Genomic DNA, 21,932 nt, shown 5'->3' on the forward strand with positions numbered 1-21,932 from the left:
TTACAATAATCAAACTACTGCTGAGGTTAATTCTCAAATCCTAAAGTTGCTGATTAATTTTCTATATTCGTACAGACCTGAGTATTTATGACTGTAATATAAATGTTTATATTAATGCGCTCATTGTAATACTGAAAGTTATTGTTTCTAAAGTAACAGCTCATGTACATGTAGAAGCTCTGTTCTTACGTAACAGAAAATCATATAATTATTCATGATTTTCTGTTAGAAGACTTTGTAAAGATTTTTATCATTTACACTGTAGAAGCTTTATTTACACAGTCATTTCTTTTACTAGCCTCTTTTTTCCTTTCTTGAAATTAATGAGAACAAAAACAACATGTTTAAGAGAAAAAAAAGAAAAAAAAAACTTTGGAAGCTGTCCTAGAGATGAATCTCATGAATGATCAGTAATACTGAATGTCATGAGAAAAAGAAAGTACACACTTCAAATATTTGTTTTAATTTATCAGGGCCTAAATAACAATTGTGTTCTCCTCACCAACGTCTCTAACAAATTAATTACCTCAGGTGTCAACACCAACACCAACAACAAAAACACAGATGTACCCATTTTATCCCCTGAACATGAACCAACATTCAGAAACCAGTTGGGACAAATAAGCAGACCCTACCTACTTTCACAATCAATACAGGAGAAATTAGTAGCCAGGTTACTAATGAAACTGTCAACTATCCAGGAGCTCATCCAATGGTCCAATGTCAACTCCACTGTTTGAAACAACGTCTCGTTCTACCCTACCACACTACTTCCATAGAACGCCCCAATGTTTCAACAGTTACATACATTCCAAAGTATTATCAAGACCTCCAGGAGCTTTTTAGTAAGGAACGGGCTTACACTCTCCCTCCTCATCAGCCACAGGATTGTGCCATCAACTTACTACCTAACACCACTCTCCTGAAGAGTTGCATTTAACCATTATCTTCTCCAAAAATCCAAGCACTAGAGGAGTATAGTGAAGAAGCTCTCACAGCTAGTTTTATTCGACCATCCACCACCCTTGCTGCATCCGGGTTCTTCTTCGTCGAAAAAAAGGACGGAGAATTGAGACCCTGTATAGAATAGTCTTAATGCCATCACAGTCCGTCATCCATATTCATTACCTCTGGCCCCACCTGCCCTGGTAGAACTCCAAGAAGCAACTTTATTTACTAAGTGGGACTTCAGGAGTGCAAACATTAAGACTGTTAAGTGTATATGGATAAAAGAAGGAGAAAATTGGAAACCGCAGCCCACGGACCAGACTCGGGATCCATATAGGACAGAGGTAAGGCAGAAGCCTGTTTAATCGAATTTCTGCATTAGTTGTGTGTGGTCTGGGGAGGTGGAGGCGCTCGGCCCAGGGTCGGATCAGCTCTGTATCAACCTGTTAAGGCAGAGTGAGTGTAAGTTGAAACTGTATAGAGTGATATGATAAATTGCATGCTTTGTACTGAAAAAGACTAGATGATGTCAGATGTATGAATGTGTAAAGGCCTGTATGATCGAAAGTTCTGGTGGGTTCCAGGTGGTATGAGAGAAATTCCTGTGAAACAGACCTTATTTGGACGCAAACAGAGCGTTTAGTAGCAGAACAGTAAGTTTTGTGAACGTGAACACCGTCACTGGAAAAAGAAAAATAAGTGTTAAGTAGCAGGTGATAAAAGAGAAGAGTAAAAATTCCTGCATCCGGGTGGTAGTGAAAGGAATAAGAGAGAAATAAGAGATAAAAAAGAAACGTAGTGAAATTGTATGAGTAAAAAGAGGTAAAGAGAATATGAAGAGAAAAAGCACTGAATAGAAAAGTCCTGGATCCAGGCAGTAGAGAAAAGGGGAAGGAAAAAAAAAGAAAAAAAGAGAGGCCTGCTGTCTGTATTTATCTGTTGTCTGTCTCGATTGTGCTGGCTATAGCATGTGGATGTATTGAGTGCGGGGAGCTGTGTGAGCGTGAGTGCGTGAGAAAATAAGTGGCGATTGAATGTGCGCACTGTAAATAGCACTGTATTAACTCTGTTGTCTACTAACATCATTGCTGTGAGGATATAGAAAAACCAGCGTATACATGCATGAACAGTGATACGGAATGTGATATATGAAAAAGTGAGGATAATTGGACTAAAGTTGAAGAGAAACTGTAACAGAGTGGGAAATATAGTAGAAGTTTTTGCGAGATTAGAGCAATTGCTATGCATGGATGTAATCATACTAAGGTTTGATATATATGTTTTAGAGGTGCACTATGTGAGGAATGAGGGGAAAGTAAGGGTAATGATGGTATGGACCAGAATAGCTTTCAGAATAAATCTTATAGTGAAGCGGGCGTCCACATACCGTAAGTAAGGGCCTAATGCCAAGTGTGAGCAAATATTTCATCTCATACCATTGTGTGTCCAATTAGTTGAAAAATATGTGTATCTGTTGTAAGCATAATTGTTCCGCCTTCTACTTACGTGAAAGCGCGTGGTTTGACATCCATGGGGTCCATGTGAAGACATAACACATTTTGGGACACTACTGCTCCCGAATGGTGGAAGTGTTTGTATCAGCACACACGGGATGGCATCATGTGAGTGCTTACTTCACCGTTCCGGAGGAGTTAAGTGAGGAAATTCCTGATATTATTATTGAAAGAGCAGAGACGCGCAGATTAGGGTTACGTCTTAGCAGTCCACTGCCCTTCCAGCGAATTGGCTATAGGTTTCCAAACAGGTTTGAAAGGGAGTTCGCAGAGGCAGCCCTAGAGTTATTGAGGAAGGAAGCAGGAAAACTTCTGGTTAGGGTCAATTTAATGTGGCCCATGACCTCAAGAGGTCCTCAATATACGGAAGTTTGGATTAGCGTGTGGAAGTTGGGACAGGATCGCAGATTGTGGAGGTGCTTCATTGCAGGAAGTTTAACAGTGGACCCACAGGTAATGATGAAGTATTAAGAACAGGGGAGTGTGTGTGTGTGTGCGAAAAGATTGGGTGCTTTCCAGAGTGTTGGAGAGGTGTGTGTGTGTGTATATGGGGGCACTGTGCCAAGAGAGAGTGTGTGAGAGTGGAGACCTCCCCGCTGGAAGGAGGAATTTCACACAGAATAAGTGAGGGAAAAAGTTGTATGTATGAACAGTCTGAGGAATTCAGCGGTTGGAGATACGTTTTGTGGATTTGGAACGAAACCAAAAGTAACTAAAAGCAGGCTTAGCAAGGGATGGGTATTGTATAATCAGCAGAGGGGAATATTCAGAAAGAATCCACCTAAAACTTGGTTTTGTATTCTATTGGGCCATTCAGTGAATTGTAAAAAGTGTGACCCAGATGATGCAACACTACCCTTATTGAAGCACTGAACTATCATACTGACGCCACATATTGCATGCGTACTGCTGTTTTCTTCAGTTGTATGGCCTTTCGCTGAGACTTAGAGATAGAAACAAGGGGAATACGCACACACTTTTGGGATGAGCGAACATACAAGGATAGAGAGGGAGTAGAGCACTGGCAGCCAGAAGACTTAATTAGGGATAAATTGTGGGCCTTGTCAAAGTTTGATGGATTGACCTTGAAAGTTTGACCTTACAGAGAACTTTCCCTGACTTAGACTGGTACGAAGCCCTGAGGAGGATTTGGAGGCCCAAGTTATTGAGTCCTATATTGAGGGCACTAGTTGACACTCCTGAGCCCAGCAGCGTAGCCATCCCCATATTTGACTTTATCAGTGACCCATATAAGGAGGATGATGCAGCTTTGGAGGAACATCTGGAACGGGAACGCACACGACCAAGAGCCCTAAGAGAAAAGAAGTCACTGAGAGTGCCACAGAGATATGGATTCGAGGAAGTGGAAGAGGTTCAAATGAACCCACTAGTGACAAAAGGGAGAGATGTGCAATATGTCCCATGGACATTTATGGATATGATAGGATTAAGCTCGCAGCTACCGGAGATGTGTAATGGAGGACAGAGGTGGATCACAAAGTTTGAAGAGAAAACAGCAGGACATACCTTGTCAATAGGAGATGTGAAAGCCATTTTGGCCCAAACAATAGGGAAAGCAAAGACAGCTGAAATACTGGATGAAGCAGGGCTGAAAGGAGCAATGGATCTACCAGGTTGGGATGCTATAGCACTGGGGACATGGAGAAACAGGCTGTGGAATGAGATAAGGAAAACCTACCCCACAAAAATGGACCCAGGACAACTGGAACACATGATCCTGAAGGAAGATGAGAATGTAGTAAAATTCATTCATGATTACCAGGATAAATGGAAGGAAGAGACGGGTGGAACATGGGATGAGACAGACACAAGCAAGGGACTGTTTAAATTGATGCTGAAGAAATGTCTGCCAGAACAAGTTCAATCCTCATTAGATGAGGTGGTCGGCCTAAACTCCATGCCTTGGGACACATACAAAGCACACGTAATACATTATGTGGAGCAGTACAGAAAGAAACAAAAGGACGAGAAAACAGCCTCAGAAGCCCTACTGACACAGCTATACAAAACACAGCTTGGTGAGTTGACTAGAGCCAGACAGAAAGAAAAGGAGAGAGAAAAGGTAGGAAAGATACAAGCTGCAGTAGTCATTCCAGCAGGCCAAGAACTTGTACAGAATAATCAAATGCTGCCACAACAAGGACAAACACCACAGCAGCCACAGTTGACAACAACCGCAGGTGGCAACAACCGCAGGTGATAGCACCGAATTCGCAGCAACAACAGAACAGTCAAATGTACCCAATGGCTCAACCCATCAATGTCCACACTGGCGGTACTCAAGGAAGATTCAGAGGGCGACCAATGAGGGGTCGTTGGCAAGGGAGAAGACAGCCATGGGAAAGGTGGGGATCACCACAGCAAGGTTATGTGCCGCAGAGCCCTGCAGGGCCCCAAGGACTGAGTTATGCACAGGCGCCCCCTAGTCCCCTATACCAGCAGCCTCAACAACCACTAGAATGCTGGGGCTGCGGAAGGAGTGGGCACATGAGAAGAGACTGCCCACATATGTATCAGCCCCAGATAGGCCTGGGATTGGGGCCTGCACCAAATTGGAGTTGAAGCGGCCCTGAGAAGCCAGAGGGGGAGAATATGCAGTATGCCACCACACTGCATCCACAACAAGAATCAACTGTCATGGTAACACTCAATAATGAGCGTCCTTTTCCATTCATGATTGACACAGGTGCCACATATTCATGCATAGGACGCGAAGGCTCGAATCTCCCTCTCGCTCGGAAGACCATAAAAACAACAGGCTTCTCAGGGGTCTCACAGATCTTACATTTCATAGAGCCTCAGATACTAACATTAGAAGACACCACCATTGCGGCATCGCTTTTGTACTCACCCACTACACCAGTCAATCTATTGGGACGAGATCTCCTATGTAAATTCAAGGCCAGAATACAATGCAGTCCTACAGGTCTCTGGGTAACATTCCCAGACAGAACCATAGCAGAACAATACCTCATGGTTGAGGTGCAGACAGACACGGAGTGTAGCACAGTGTATTGGCTACAGAATGACAATCCTAAAACGTCAGAGTTGCATGCTAGCTATTTACAGTGGAAACCATGGATACAGGCCATGCGGCCGGATTACACCGAACCCAAGAGCCCACTACACTGTACCATGTGTTTTGACCCAGACAGTACCAATGAAGAATATGCAACACTGTGGTCAGATATGTTGAAAGGAAAAATGTTTGACGTAGTAACGACAGACATCTTTGTGGGACCTCAAGGGGTGGCAGCGCCAGTTCAGCTACCCAACAACTTGAGGAGCTGGTTCCAGATAACAAACTCAATACCCCATATCACACTGATGGTAGCAGGAGGCCATGAATCAAAGGACCTGGGACCAATGCTCAAAGAAACTAGCCAGGTGCTGGAATGGAAACCAACCATCAATCAGTACATGCATACCTCACCGGACGGAAAGTTTATGCGCATCTCTCAAAAAGGCACAGACGCTTTAAGAGCCACACAAACTTTGATAGAAAAGAAAATGTCACCTATCCATCAGTTACCGCTATCAGAAGACAAAGACTCCACAACAGATAAACCGTTGGATACAGAGACTGAAGAGCTGTTAGCCACAATCCCAAGCATGCTCTGGACACAGCATTCAACAGACGTAGGGCTCATTAAATCAGCAGGACAGGTTTTGATAAAACTTAAGCCTAATGTCAGGTACCCGTATCAGAAACAATATCCACTAACACCACAGGCCCAGGCAGGAATAGGGCCCACACTTGAGGGATTATTAGAGGCGGGAGTTTTAATACCAACACATAGTCGCTGCAACACTCCGATATTCCCGGTCAGAAAACCTAACTCAGACAAATGGCGACTTGTACATGATTTACGTGCTATTAATCATATTGTTGAGGCAGAAGCACCGGTAGTTCCAGATCCACATACGTTGCTCTCCAACATTCCAGGTGATACCAAGTGGTACACGATTATTGATTTGTGTTCAGCATTTTTCAGCATTCCACTGCATCCAGATTCACAACATTTGTTTGCATTCACGTATAACGGACAGCAGTACACATATACGAGATTGCCTCAGGGTTATTGTGAAAGCCCATCGATCTTTAATCGGATAGTAGCTAGGGATCTGGCTTCATTGGATATTGACAGCCTTCTATTATTGAAGGGCCCTTCGTTAGAGCAGCTTGAAAGTGAGCTTGGCAATTATGTGAAGCATCTAACTGAAATACACCGAGCTATATTCCAACAGGTGAAAGGTGCTACTGAGGGAAGGATGCATGAAAATGATGAGGAGCTGAGGACCGTAAAGCCAGGAGACTGGGTGTATGTCAAGGTCTTCAAGAGGAGATGGAACGAGCCTAGACGAGTTGGGCCACTGAAAGTCGTCTTAGCAACTCCCACAGCCGTAAAGGTCGAAGGTAAGACCGCTTGGTTTCATCTGAATCACTGTTGCAGAGCACCAGACCCAGGGGCTGGAGAGAGATGTGAGAGAACACAGGAACAGGAGCAGGACCCACTGATAAGGGAATTTGAGACACGAAGGCGTGATCCAGCTGTTCCTGCCTCACAACCCCCTTCAGTACAAGCACCCCACCCGCAAAGCCGGGAACACCAACAGTGGGAGAGCCCAGCAGAACAAGAAGAAGAGGACGACCCAGGGGAAGTGCCTTCACAGCACGATGTGGGGGATACAGGACCTGCCCATAGAATTAGAGCCCGTGCGTGGCGAGAACACTGAAAGAGAAGGGAGAGAGAGGGACGATGAGCAGGAGATAAATGAAGGGGGAGGAAACTGTACTCGAGTCAATAGAACAGATTGGGGTTTATTGGCACTTGTAATAATAGCACTACTGTGTATCGGACTATGGATATACACACTCCTACATGTCCTTGGTGACAATAAACAAATGAATGATGAGAGCGCACAACAACACTGCCCAGAGTATGCAGAGACGCTGCACAGTCGGTGAGCCTCGTGAACAGACTGGACCAGGAATTGTGGACAAACAACTTGTTCTACCAGTGGCTGAGTTACACAGCACATGAAGCAGGAAATACCTCATGCATAGTGTGCCATGACAGGACATCGCGTGCTGCCAGAGTTATTCCGACGAAAGGACCAGAAGGCTGTAACAGTACCAAGCACAACTTACGCCACCTATGCCCATTCGTTTGTCTTAAGCACTCTATCTCATGTACTTATGGTCCAACTAAATTGAAGAAGTTGAACAGCACCTGCGAGTATGTGGAGATTGGGATGGAGGGACACCCGCCCACCAGAGTAAGTGCGCGTAAAGGACAGAGATACCCATTCTGCGTATGTTCTAACGGATCACAAGTGTTTGTTGGCAACATTTCCAAAGACTGTGACATGATGGCAGATACAAAAGGACTGAAGGTTAAAGTGTGGAGACAGAGAAGGGGGGACTATATTGATCTGAATCAGCCTGATTTATCTAATGGGACCAGACCGCTAGCTGATGTATTCTGGTACTGCAGATATGGTGTTGCTAGACAGACCCTGCCACCTGGATGGGCAGGGTGTTGTGCAACAGTGGTGCTGACAGGAAAACTAACTGTGCTGCAAGAAAAAGAGATAACTGTGCCGGGTCTACGAACCAGACGTGACGTGGGACAATTTGACAGGAGCAATGGGGTTTATGTACACTGGAGAGGGGTTCCGGTAGGAGTCCCTGATGAACATGCTGCAATCGGCCGACCAGAAGCGGGAGCGTTGACCTTCTTCTTGCCATGGGCACAGATTGCTAAAAACGTGAGATGGATTAACTACATTTGGTACAATCAACAGAGGTTCATTAACTATACGATACAAGCATTGGATTTGATTCAAGAACAATTACATGCAACATCTACCATGGCCTTACAGAACAGGCTTATCCTGGACACTATGAGAGCCCCGGAAGAGGGAGTGTGCACTATGTTTGGGGATCAATGTTGTACTTACATTCCAATGCATACTGGTCCGGAAGGAAACCTGAGTAAGATACTGAGGCAGATGAAAGATCTTAGAGACGAGCACGTAGAGAACACATACAAGCCAACGAATGATTGGTTATCTTGGTTGTTCTCCTCCAATTGGAAGGCCATCATACTTAGGATAGGGACAATTGTAGGAGTGGCTCTGCTGATATTTGCAGTTCTGATGTGTTGTGTAATCCCACTACTACGTTCCATGATCACACAGATGACGCACACATTGTTTGGCCAATATGTTCAGATGACACATGAGATTGAGTCTCCATTCAAACCAAGTGATGGCATTGATGAATTGGACTTAATAAAGATGATTGCATAATGGAGGGGGATTGGAGGCATATATGGAGACACTTATGGGGTAGGTTGTTGAAAAATGATTTGGGGGAGTGGGAGCCAAATTCAGGATTGCTAGAATACCCTTTTATAGACAGACGTACATCAGTGAGGGAGATTTACGCAGACAGGATGTATATCACAGAGATACAAACATTTGTATACACTCCGAGACAGACAGCGCAGTTACCCATCATGGTAGAACATGCACACTACAGTGTAGAACGGTTACTTAATCTTGCATACAGGAGGAAGAGGAGGTTTGGAATATGGATAGGTGTACCTCTTAGAAAGAGGGTGGAGGCCATTATAGTCAAGTTAGGAGAGGATGTGTTGTGGACCAATGTTCCTAGACGTACGATGGAGCTGCTGAGATCCTTGCCAATTCAACCATCGGGCAGGGGCTAAGTGATGTGCTAGTAACCTATAACCTAGTCCCCCTATGGCCCCTCTACGTGGTGCAAAGTCACATGGGCAGAAGAACAACAGGGAACGTCATATAAAGGACGCTGATCATATTATATCTGTGTTGTATTATATTGTTTTAACAAAAAATAAATTAAAAAAAATGATGATTTAAGTCACCACCATTTATGCATGCATCACTGATATCATTTATGTGTGTTTTCAGAATAATATTGCTGGAAAAAGTATAATCAGCCTCTTATGCGAATCAATTTCTATGCTGAGTACCAAATGTTTCAGATCACTGGAGAAGTCTTGTAATAACTACTGAATGATTGATTGTTTACTCGTTTATACATCTCAATGACAACTGCTGATTTCTGGTTAAAGGGAACATAATAATAATAATTCAGGTTATTGGTCGTATGGGTACGAGTAGTAGACATCACTGAATGTGTTATAAATATAGCATTAGTTAATACTTAATGCGTGCACACTTGAAGCTCTCTGCAGGTACAAAAGTTGAATTAAGTAAGGTGATAAGATCTCCAGAGTGACTGAGTACAGAGTGACTGAGGTTCCAATTTGGCTCATGGCAAAGATCCCATTAATACCCTGCCGAAGATTCAAGAGGAGGCAGACCATCGCAATAAAGCCACACCAGAGTCAGAGGTGTTGGGCAAGGAAAAGCTGCTACCCGAAAACATAGGGTACAGCCGGTGACCAGAGAAGAAGGCCGGTTAGCCAAAGACGGGTAAGATCTCACTGGGTGGGACAACCTAAGGCAGGCACGGTCGTGCTGCTGGTCACCGTGCGAGAAAATGGAAACAACATGGATTGCATGTGCCCAGGTGAACACCTGGTGTGTGGGGTTGGGATTCAGGTAAGTATGAAATTGAATGACTGGAGTGAGAGAACAAATGGGATTGGTAAGAACAAGACTGAAAAGAGCCAACGCAATGTTACCTGCACGGAGCTTGGAGTACTTATTGCATTCCTTTTATATTCAAGAGTATATAATCAAAATGCAATTGTTTACTAGCACAATGATTGTAGCAAATCACTGGAAACGCAATCATACGAGTATGTAATCCTTATGCTGAACTATTTACGTATACAATGCATGTACGCATAAGTGCCTGAACAAGTTGGATGTGTTGTGACTTGAGTCACAAAAGGGGGGAATGTGGGAGATAATTTTGTAATTAAGGATATATGTATGAAGTGTGTATGTGATGTTGTGTTTGATGTTGTGTGGGACAGCAAGAGTTCTAAGGTAAGGTTTATTCGTTAGATTGTTTGAGCTTAAGAACAATATAGGGTTTAACGCGGCATGTAGCTCTGTCGCCGGCCTTGCATGTAGGCTGCAAGGGCTTTGGAGAACAAGCAGCTGTATCAATGATGTCAGTCTGGCAAGCTTTCTCAGCGGTACCAGGCTTCCCAGATTTGGACCAATTAATGGCAGAGATGCACCCTAGATTATCATGGCCCATCTTCGCTCCACTGGTACCTTGAGTGGCAATGATCTCATTATGAAGTAAACGCAGCGCGTGCTGGACGGCGATGGTGGTACCAGGTGAAATATCTAGATTACATATGTAGAAGACAACAGATAAATCAGAAAGCCGTGAAATGTAGAGAGTAATGTGGAAAAAAAGAGTAAAGAAGGGTGTTGGCCCCTGAAGAACTGAGAACTTACCCATGCTGTCTCCTGAGGAAGAATGAGGTGTTGGAGAGAGTGAGGCCGAAGACAATCCCACTGGTGGGGGCGGAAACGCCCAATTTTTTAATATAATAATTCAGGAAAGTTTAATTATAATGGTATTCGAGAAGTTGTAAATTCAAAGATAATGGTGTAAAAAAGAACCTAAAGTTCCAAAAAGAAAAATAGGTGGGATTGTCTCAGTAAAGAACCAGTGACGTGTTACATTTGGAGAGATAAGGAAAATGTATATAAAGGCTGTGGTTGGAGTTCCCCTTCCAGAGGTTGTTGGGACGTTCATGCGTGAGCATCTCAATTCTTGTATCAGCACTGATTGCAAATAAAATCTCTTATCTGCATTCATCTAGTCTGCTTGATTGGCTAATTTAGTTAGGAGTCCTAATTAGTTGAGAGTCTCACTCAGACTGAGCTGTCGGGTCAGTGTGGAGCTGGAGTCAGATCTTTGTAGTGAGTACAGTAGAATTTTTATTCCACACCCCTCATGTCTACTGCTTTCGAACTCCTCCAGGGGGCCACTGTCTTCACCAAACTCGATCTCCACAATGCCTATCATCTGGTGCGCATTCGAGAGGGTGACGAATGGAAGACTGCCTTTAACACCCCAACGGGCCATTATGAATATCTAGTAATGCCGTTCGGGCTCACTAATGCCCCTGCTGTATTCCAAGCCCTGGTCAACGACATCCTCCGGGACTACCTAAACCAGTTTGTCTTTGTGTACTTGGATGACATCCTCATCTTCTCCTGCTCCCTAGAGGAGCATGTTCACCATGTCCGGTCGGTGCTCCGTCGCTTGCTTCAGAACCGTCTGTATGTGAAAGCCAAGAAGTGTGAATTCCACACCTCCAGTACCATGTTTTTGGGTTTCATACTCTCGGCCGGTAGCATACAGATGGATCCCAGTCGGGTGGAGGCTGTGAGAGACTGGCCGTGCCCTGAAAGCCGTAAGCAGCTCCAACGTTTCCTGGGGTTCGCAAATTTCTACCGGAAGTTCATCAGAGGTTACAGTGCCGTTGTGGCACCCCTGCACCGACTCACTTCCTCGCTACACCCCTTTTCATGGACTCCAGAGGCTGAGCTAGCCTTTGCCCAACTTAAGAAGCTCTTCACTACTGCTCCTGTCCTGATTCTTCCGGACCCATCATGCCAGTTTGTGGTGGAAGTGGATGCATCTGACTGTGGGGTGGGGGCTGTCTTGTCTCAAAGGGCTTCTAAGGACAATCGACTTCACCCCTTTGCCTTTTTCTCTCACCGCCTTTCCCCAGCCGAACAGAAGTATGCCATCGGTGAACGGAAGCTTCTGGCAGTGAAACTGGCACTGGAAGAGTGGCACCACTGGTTGGAGGGCACAGAGCAGTCTTTCATTGTATGGACTGACCACAGAAACCTAGAATACCTTCAGACAGCCAAACGACTCAATCCTCGACAGGCTCGTTGGGGGCTGTTCTTCGGGCGTTTTAACTTCACCCTAGTAAACCGGATGCCCTTTCACGACAATTCACCCCCGATGAGGATGACCCAGCTCCTGAACATATTCTCCCTTCGTCGGTAACTATCCGTGCCCTTCACCTGGGGATTGAAAGGAGAGCGCAGCAGGCCATCTCAGGGATACAGATTCCAGACAACTGCCCCAGGAACAGACTCTTTGTCCCTGATCACCTTAGGTCTCAGGTCATCCAGTGGTGCCACAGCAGCCGCCTCTTTTGTCATCCCCGGGGTTTCCCGTACCTTATCTACTCTCCAACAGCGTTTCTGGTGGCCATCACTCAAGCACGACATCCAGAGATTTGTGGCAGCCTGTCCCACCTGTGCTCAGCAGAAATTGTCCAGAACCCCACCAGCCGGGCTCCTGCGCCCCCTTCCGACCCCCAGACAACCTTGGTCCCATATCTCCCTGGACTTTGTCACCGGACTACCTCCTTCTGCCGGCCACACTACCATCCTTACTGTGGTGGACCGGTTCTCCAAAATGGTCCATTTTGTGCCTGTTCGCTGACTGTCTTTTCTGGTTACCTGATTTTTCTGCCTATTTATCCACTCTGCTTTTGTCTTGAGATTTGGATACCTCTGTTTGGATTATTAAAGTGGTTTTGTTTCACACATAGACCTGCCTCAAATCCCATTACAGAAATATACAACATTACTTAATCATTAAGATGTGAACAAGGAATAAATTTTGTTTCTTCTATTTTTGGTACCTTAGTAACGCTGATATAAATTCAATGATTTTGGTTTAATAACCACAGATCCAGATCCAGATCCTGACTCCAACACTGGGACTCAACAATGTAAGTACACAATTATTTTCTTTCACAGTACACTGCCATGTCGCAATCAACATGTATCTGAGTTAAAATAAGGCCATAAAATACCTTTATTTTAAATTATAAAACAATGCATTCTGTTTTAAGGGGAAAATGAACGTTTTCTCTAATTCTCCTGTATTTATATTACAGCTTTACCCCATTTGGTTGTGTTCATGTTTGGTACAGTGGGGGTTGTTTTTGTGAACGCTGGTGCATTATTAGTAGAGCTGATCCAAAAAGCACGTGAGTGGGCTCTATGGTCTGTGATTTTAATAATAATACTATAAAATTCATCACTGTAAAATATGTTAGTGTGAAATTACTGACATAAATAAGACATTAACACAAAAATATTATTGAAATCAGTCTAGTAATAAATACATATGGAACTTCAATTTCTTTTTTTTTCCACACGTTATTATAAACAGGAACTGGTGAGCGGACAGTGGATCTGCGAGTGATTCTCCTACCCACTGAAAGCATCTTTGCTGCATGCTACCTTGCTTTACAAATATCTACTTTCTGTAAGTATAATCTGTTAGATCTGTTTAGTACTTCTGTACTCTCTAACCAGTTTCTGTTCTAAAACACTGTCATGTTTTACTTTCATACAGGGAAACAGAGAAGGGTATGTGTGTGTTTTAAAAGATATGAATATACAGAAGGATTTAGTTTCCTTATCAGTTTTGTTTAGACTGAAGACATGATCATTTTGTATTCCATTATTACAGATTGCAAATGACATACAAGAGCTGCGACAGTCGTGTGTGTGTAAAAAGACTCAGAGGGTCAGTATATAACTGTGTGTAATATTTAACATGGAATAAATAGAAGCATTCAAAATCATTAACTTTTGTGCAATTTCCACATTGTACATCATATAAATAATGCCTTCCTATAAATAATGCCTTGCCTTTAAAAAAGGACTCACCTTAACCTTGCTTAACCTAGCTTGATCCTCAGCCCTCAAGGCCTTAGCAGGTAGGATAAATACCACATTATTTTATTTTACATTAATTGTTTATATAACTACGTAGAGTTTAAACAAATAACAAAACATTAAAATCTGATTCACAATTCATTTACTTACACTTACTATATTTTACTAATACATTACTCATTAAACTGGGCTTTTCATATATTTATACTCATGAATAATCCTCCCCCTTTTGTTTAAAGCAAAGATTCCTCAAACACAAACCCTGAAGATTGCTAATGTACGTTTACCTGGTTTCTGACTAGCTGACATCCCTACAGCAACTGCTAGTAACTGTAATAGATGACTAGTCTATGCTTCTTCAATGAAAAAAAGATTTGTTTTCTAGCTGTGGTACTGTATGCAGTTATGGGGAAAACAAAACACCCCCCATAAGTTCTTTTTATATATCAGGGACTAATAACCACTGTTTGGTTCACAGCAACTTCTAGAAACACACTCAGGTGAGAACCAAAAAAAACCACATTCTGACATGTAATCATTTTTTCCCTAAACATGAACCAACATTCTGAACATTTAGCATCATTGTCCTGTTTCATGACCTGAAAGCTCAGATTAAACTGCTGGACAGATGATCTCAAATTTCTCAAGAATATTCTGGTAATAAAGTGGACTTCATCAACTGTCTCACTGACTGCATGAGTTCCAGGTCCTGTAGATCAGCAAGCCCAAATCATCATCCCCCCATGCTTCACAGTTGGTTTAATCTGCTTACAGAGGCTTAAGATGTTGCTTTGGGGTTTTCTTTACATGTCTGAGAATTAAACAGTGTGAGCTTGGACTGAATTTGCTGAGACGCTCACTCCTCAGATATACAGAGCAGCAGTATTGAAGAGCAGCTGTATCTCCCCACATGTAAACAGTCCTGTAGAATGATGAATTTGAAATTATATAGAGACGGCCTTATAATCATTCACAGACTGATGAGCAGCAACAGTTTCTCTGAGTCCTGGCTGATGTCCTTTCTTCTTGGCATGATGTAGACACACACACGAGTGATCCTGTACACCAAACTGCCCAAAGTTCTGCTTTTACAGACATAGTCACACTTCATGATGATGAACTAATTTTGTTTATTTCATTCGAAACCTGGCTGCTAATTACTCTCTTATTAATGGTGCAGGTAGGAAAGGTGTATGTATTTTTGGGGTATAAAATGAGTACAGTACCTGAGGTTATTAGTTTCTTTATAGAAGTTGGTGAGAACCACACAATTATTGTTTAGGTCCTGATAAATAAAAATATAGAATTGAAGAAAGGTGTCCTTTTTCCCCATAACTGTAAGTAACTGAATGCACTAGTTTGATCCCCTTAGAGATTTATTTTAAAGATGTGTTATATTTTTATATTTAATTTTTTTAATACACATTATTTATTTATTTATTTATTTATTTATTTATTTAACAATCCTTTGTGTTATACTTGAATCTCTTGTCTTCATGTGTGCTTTATCATTCTAATCGTTTTTATTATTTAATTGCCAGGTATTATGACAGGATTTTATGTTATTGCCTATTTTAAAACATATTGTAGGATAAAGATTAGGATTTAAACTCAGTCTGGCATTAAAAACATTTCTTGTATTGTTTAATCATCTGTCAGATTCACCTGTGATGTGTGAGGGATGTGAAAGTAAAAAAAAAAAGTATGTCTATAATTGTGTATAATGTTCAGTACAGGAACACAGGAAATGTCACTGTATACTTTTCAAACTTCAAATAAGGTGTAAAGTGTCAATGACACTGAGAAAGGCACCGAACTTTTACATGGACATTTTCATTTTAGATAGATAGATAGATAGATAGATAGATAGATAGATAGATAGATAGATAGATAGATAGATAGATAGATAGATAGATAGATAGATAGATAGATAGATAGATAGATAGATAGATAGGTGGGTAGTCTTTTGCCCAGCCTTAATATATATATATTGGTTCTTCTGCATTTCAAAAGAATCTAAAAAGCAGCAGGAATCATGATGTGCTGTGTCTTAAAACACTGAATTCTTTGTATATTCTATGTAAAATGTGGCATATATGAATAAATGAATCTAATTGTGAGTACAGAGTAGTATTCAGTGTAACAGAAATACATTCCGTATAACAAAAATGTTGCATGTTGCTTGTTATTGTTGCCAAATCTCATGTACTGGTCCTATAATATATTCAGTCATGTGAACACAGTGCTTCCAGGTTTGTTATAATAATAATGAAACAAATAAATTCATTACTATTCTGTTTCGTTAGTCAAATTTTTTTCATTTCTGACTACAAATGTTTACTACAGTTATTGCAATTAATACCATGTCTTCTCTTAGGAAGGCCTCTAACACACTGATATTAGATTTATATTAAAATAATTCAGAAAGATTTATTCTTCATTTTTCTTCATTATGAACAGAAACGATATTTAACGTTTCCTGACCCTACATAACATGACGCTTCTCTTTAGTCAGGAACCAGCTAAAGTTAAATAAAATAATGTTGAATAAAGTTCTTTATGTATGAGAGACTACACTGAAAGTGTGATTAGAAATAAAACCAAATACTGTATTTCAGCTGAAACCTGGATAATTGTTTTCAGTATCAGAGCTTAGTTTTACTTTGCAGTGTGATTTGTCACACTTTGTGTGATTTGTTGCTCACAGAAAACACTTTCTACATGGATCATCCTTAAAAACAAAAAAAAAAACATCAATAACAAAAACAGCTATATCAGATATTCTTTTCTTTTTTATAGCCAGACATACAGGAAGTAATTAATTCTGTACAGGAAATTAGGCCTGTTCAGGTTTGGGTTCTAATATTTGGTTCTTAATAATGTTATTAAACAGTTAAGGACATTTTAAACAAAATAATACAAATTTTGCTTAAGCAATTTTAGGTGATGTTACTTACATGAAAGTTTTCATTTTTGTTCCCTGCAATGTTTCTAATACCTAATTCTAAATAAACTATATTAAAACTTATTAAGGCAGCTAGGGGAACAGGTTCCTAATCACTTAATTATGTGATTAATAATGTGATTAAATTGTGAAAACGAGATCATTATTTGAAAGCAATGATTTATTTATTATTACCAGAACTTCACAGTAAATTGAACAGTGACACTGTTCAGCACTTTACGGAATGCTTTATTTGCAACCATAAATTTCACAGTTGAAAACTTGTTCGTTTTACAAAAAATTACTGTTAAAATACAGACAGAATGTAAACCTGTTTATGGTAAACTACTGTAAAATAAGCGATATACTGTATACCTAATTACAGTCTTTCTCAGATAAAAACAAGCGTATATTATATTATGGTATTTTATTTTAAGTTCAAATTTATGGTAAATTACCAGCAGCTGTAGTTGCCAGAATTTCACTGTAAAAAATACAGTACAACACATAATGCATTACAGTTGGTTGGCATAGCTTTTACTGTCAACAGCTGCTTATGATAAATTACTACACTAAGTGAATAAGGCCCATTGTAAACCAAGGCACAAAAATATCATTGTCAGACTTCAAGAAAACAGCTTGAACTGATTTAATACCTTGTCCAATATAGTCACAAATTAGTAATGAAATTTTGAAAAAACAGCATGTGTCCATATGATGAATAATCCATTGTGGAATGAATAAACATTGTGTATCAGGGCTTACTTGCCCTTGTTGAACAAGAGGGATGGGATAGACATGGACATGATGTTTGAGAAACTGGAACCTAGCTTAGCTTGAGGACTCGCATGCTGTCCACTCTGGGATCATGATCCTCTTTGCAGCCAGAAAAGATACACAAATCAAATGTTAGAGTGATGCAGTGATTGAACATGTTGCCAACACAGAGATAAACAGCCTTCTAATTTTTCAAGAAGTGGTTCAAAGTTGTTAAACTTTGCTTCAATGAATTATACATTTGTAAGGAAACACCAGTGCTGGAGGACCTAGGATCCATAAGCAGATTTATTACCAGATAAACAAATCAGCAGGCAAAGTTTGGAAACAGGAAACACGCAGAAAAGAGTCAAAACCGGAAATCAATAAACACAAGCAAACAAATCTGAAATAGCAAAACCGTAACTCGTAAATACTGGAAAACAAAGCAGAGCTCATTCACAATAATCCAAACAAAGGCAGGAAATCGTATGGCTTGGTAAGTCTCACAAGAAACAATACTTAGTGTTGTATGTAGCATGCACGCTGCTTACATGTCCTAAAACTCCGGAAGTGTTCCTTCCTTGGTGGTGTTAGATATGTCCCAAAAATATGTCCAAGATGTGACTTCTTGGCTGCGATGGACCCAGTCATCCACCAAGGGTATGTCAGATGGTTCCCCAGGCCTTGTTCAGTATCAGGGATATATTAAGGTGAATGCTGAAGGCCCGAACTAGGAGCTGCGTGTACTCATTGTAATATTCGGGGATGAAGTGTGGTAGATACATAGTTGTTTTCTGCCAAAGTCAGCTTATGGGATAAATATGAACATGGGTACAATTTTCCAGGGTCCCCGTAGCACTGTGACAAAACAGCTCCTATGCCACAACTGGAGGTGTCAACCTTCACAATAAATGGAAGGCTTGGGTCAGGTTGTTTGAGAGTGGGGGCTGTGGTAAAGCTCTTTTTAAGATGTTCGAAAGCAGTTCTGGCTTTATCAGTCCAGAGCAGTCGTTTGGGCTTCCCCTGCAGAAGAGAAGTTAGTGGGTTGGCTATGAAGCTGTAGTTCTGGATAAACCACCAGTAGAAATTCACAAACCCCAGGAAATGCTGCAACTCCTTGATTGTGGGTTCTGGACACTCTGCCATGGCTCGAAACTTACTAAAGTCCATTTCTACTCCCCTCTGTGAAATAACATATTCCAGGAATGTGATAGTATCCTTATGAAATTTACAATTCTCAGCTTTCACATAAAGTTTATGGTGTAAAAGCCATGATGCACGTGATCGCCATAGGTGGCGGAGTAGATTAAGATAATGTGATGACATATTTGTTAATCAAGTCTTTGAATATTTCATTGATGAAAGCTGGAAAGACAGCAGGAGCATTGGTGTGCCTGTATGGCATAATCTGGTACTCATAGTGCCCTCTCGTGGTATGAAAGTCTGTCTTCCATTCATCCCCCTCTTTGATGCGCACCAGGTTATAAGCACTATGTAAGTCCAGTTTGGAGAAGATTCATGCCACCCTTAGTTGTTCCAAGGCTGCCAGGAATAATGGTAGGGCATAGCGAAAATTCACCATGAGTGCATTCAGACCCCGAAAGTCAATGCAGGGCCAGAGATCTCCATCTTTCTTTTTGACGAAGAAGAACCTCGTGGCTGCAGGAGAGGTTGAGGGACTCATGTATCCCATAGCCAGGGCCTCCTCAATATACTCCTCTATGGCCTTATTCTCTGGGAGAGAGAGGGGATAAATTCTGTCTTTGGGCGGCATGGCATTGGGCAGCAGATCTATGGCGCAATCCCAGGAACGACTGGGGGGAAGTTGGGTAGTCTTTTTCTTGCTGAACACCTCTGGTATTTCTGTGGGAGGTTCAAGGATCCTGAGCTTACTGGACTTTTAGTGGCGGTGGCAAGGCAGGGGCATGAGACAAGGTTCTTGAAACAGTGGTTCAGGCAGTAGGGTGACCAGTGGATCAGTTCTCCCTCTCTCCAGGACATGTGTGGGTTGTGGAGCTGAAACCAGGGGAAGCCTAGGTGACATATAATGAGAACTCCTCGGTGTGAAATAGCCCTAGTAGGAGTGTGATGGAGATGGTCTGGAGAGTTGTGAAGCCCTTCCTGAAGGGTTGGTTGTCCATGGCTGTAACTCGGAGAGAAGTGATACAAGGCAGGGTGGGTAGGCCCAGTTCCTCCACAATATGGTAGTCAATCAGGTTGATGGGCACTCTGGAGTCTACTAAGGCTGAGAGGATGCCAATTCTAGCACAGTGCAACTGTACAGGCAGAGTCAAGTGTGAATATAGACAAATTCCCCCCACCTCTCGGGGCAGACAGAAGCCTGAGCCTCCACAGTAGAAGCATAGTTGGAGACGGGCCTGATGCTGTCGCTCAGGTTTGACCTAGTTGCATGGGCTCTGGCCTCTCCTCCCTGGGCTTAAATACTCCACTCGAAACCAGGTCTCTGCACAAGGACAGACACCAGGGCATTGTTGGCGGAGAAGTTTGTCCAGTCGGGGGGCCCCGGGGATATATATTGAGACAAGGTGGTGTTAGTGTCTCAGCACACCATTTCAGCCTGCAGAGCTGGACGAAGCCCCTCACGGAAGACCGCCAGGAGAGCTGCATCATTCCACCCACTATATGCAGTCTGGGTTGTTAAAGCTGTTCATTGGCGGCTTGTAAGGCTGCTAGTTGCTCCTGATACGCCCAGATGATTGCTCTTTGGTAAGCTACCACAGCCTGAATTTGAGCATTCTCTGCTGGAACCATTTCAGACAAAGTATTCTGTAAGGATCCAGAGGCAGAGGATCTTGGATCCATAAGCAGATTTATTACCAGATAGACAAATTGGGTGGCAAAGTTCGGAAATCAATAAACACAGGCAAACAAATCCGAAAAACTCATAAATACCGGAATACCTTGTTTCTTGGAATTTAAATAATTTAGAATCTCATGAAGGGCATCCCAGTGGGCAGCAATTTGTTTCCTCCAAGTCTATAACCGCTCACAGGAGTTAAATACATACCTGAAATGTTGCAGAAGTGAAACACTTCAACTTTGACACTTTTTATGATGACAGGATGGCTTATACAATAGTAGTATATTCAGAAAATTAAGACAAATTTAGGATGTGTTTGTGGTCAGTTTGCTTACCTTAAAGGACATACTTAGATCTTAGCAACTGAATTCAATTCAATTCAATTTTATTTGTATAGCGTTTTTAATAAAGAGCATTGTCTCAAAGCAGCTTTACATAAGAAACAACATAAGAAAACAACAAACATAAACAGTCCTAGATATGTTATCCCAAGTGGGCAATCCTGAGGTGACTGAGGCGACTGTGGCAAGTATGATGAAGAAACCTTGAGAGGAACCAGACTCAAAAGGAAACCCATCCTCATTTGGGTGACCAAATGCCACCAGCCTTTAACCTAGTCTGAACTGTCACACAATTCAGACTAGTCTCTGTCTCTGGAATTGTCTCTGGAACAAAGGCTCAAATCCTCTCCAGAAGCAAGTTTATTTACCTCAGTGTACAGATAGTTACCTTGTCCTTATGCTTCAAGTAATCTAATTAGGTATTAGTACCTTCGGCAAAATGTGCAGCAAGTGAGTTGACATAAATTTCACAGAACCAAAAACAATGCTTATTAAAACACTAAAGCTAACTAAAAAAACAAAAAAAAATATTATTAGTGGTTAGTCTTAAACATTAAAACATTGGACAGGTCCATATTTAACATGTATTTCTCCATTCATAATCAGAGAGATCTGAGATGAGGGTGAGGATGTTTTGTGTTTGTGTTTGAGGTTTGTGTTTTATGTATTTTCAACTTTTGCTGAAAAAAAATTGTTGTTCACAATTTTGTAATCAATAATCAGCATGAACTGCCTTGAGGCATAACAGGATTTGCCTTCAAAGAAGACACAGGTAGAAAAGAATAAACAGCACACCAGCCGGTACCATCCAATAATGGTCTTAAAAAGTGCTAATTGTTATTCTTCTCCATCCAATTGGTTGGGAACAACCTCAACTAGCC

General features: G+C 41.8%; 1 long non-coding RNA gene across 1 annotated transcript; it reads left to right on the forward strand.

Annotated features, from left to right (window-relative positions):
• The first annotated feature begins 13,789 nt into the window (after positions 1–13,789).
• LOC131363534 (uncharacterized) lies at positions 13,790–16,431 on the forward strand. Its single transcript, XR_009206344.1, has 3 exons — positions 13,790–14,034; positions 14,198–14,227; positions 14,426–16,431. It is a non-coding gene; the product is annotated as an uncharacterized LOC131363534 (long non-coding RNA).
• The last annotated feature ends 5,501 nt before the right edge of the window (positions 16,432–21,932 follow it).

This window comes from Hemibagrus wyckioides, linkage group LG13 (assembly GCF_019097595.1).
Source record: "Hemibagrus wyckioides isolate EC202008001 linkage group LG13, SWU_Hwy_1.0, whole genome shotgun sequence".
Lineage (NCBI taxonomy): Eukaryota > Metazoa > Chordata > Actinopteri > Siluriformes > Bagridae > Hemibagrus > Hemibagrus wyckioides.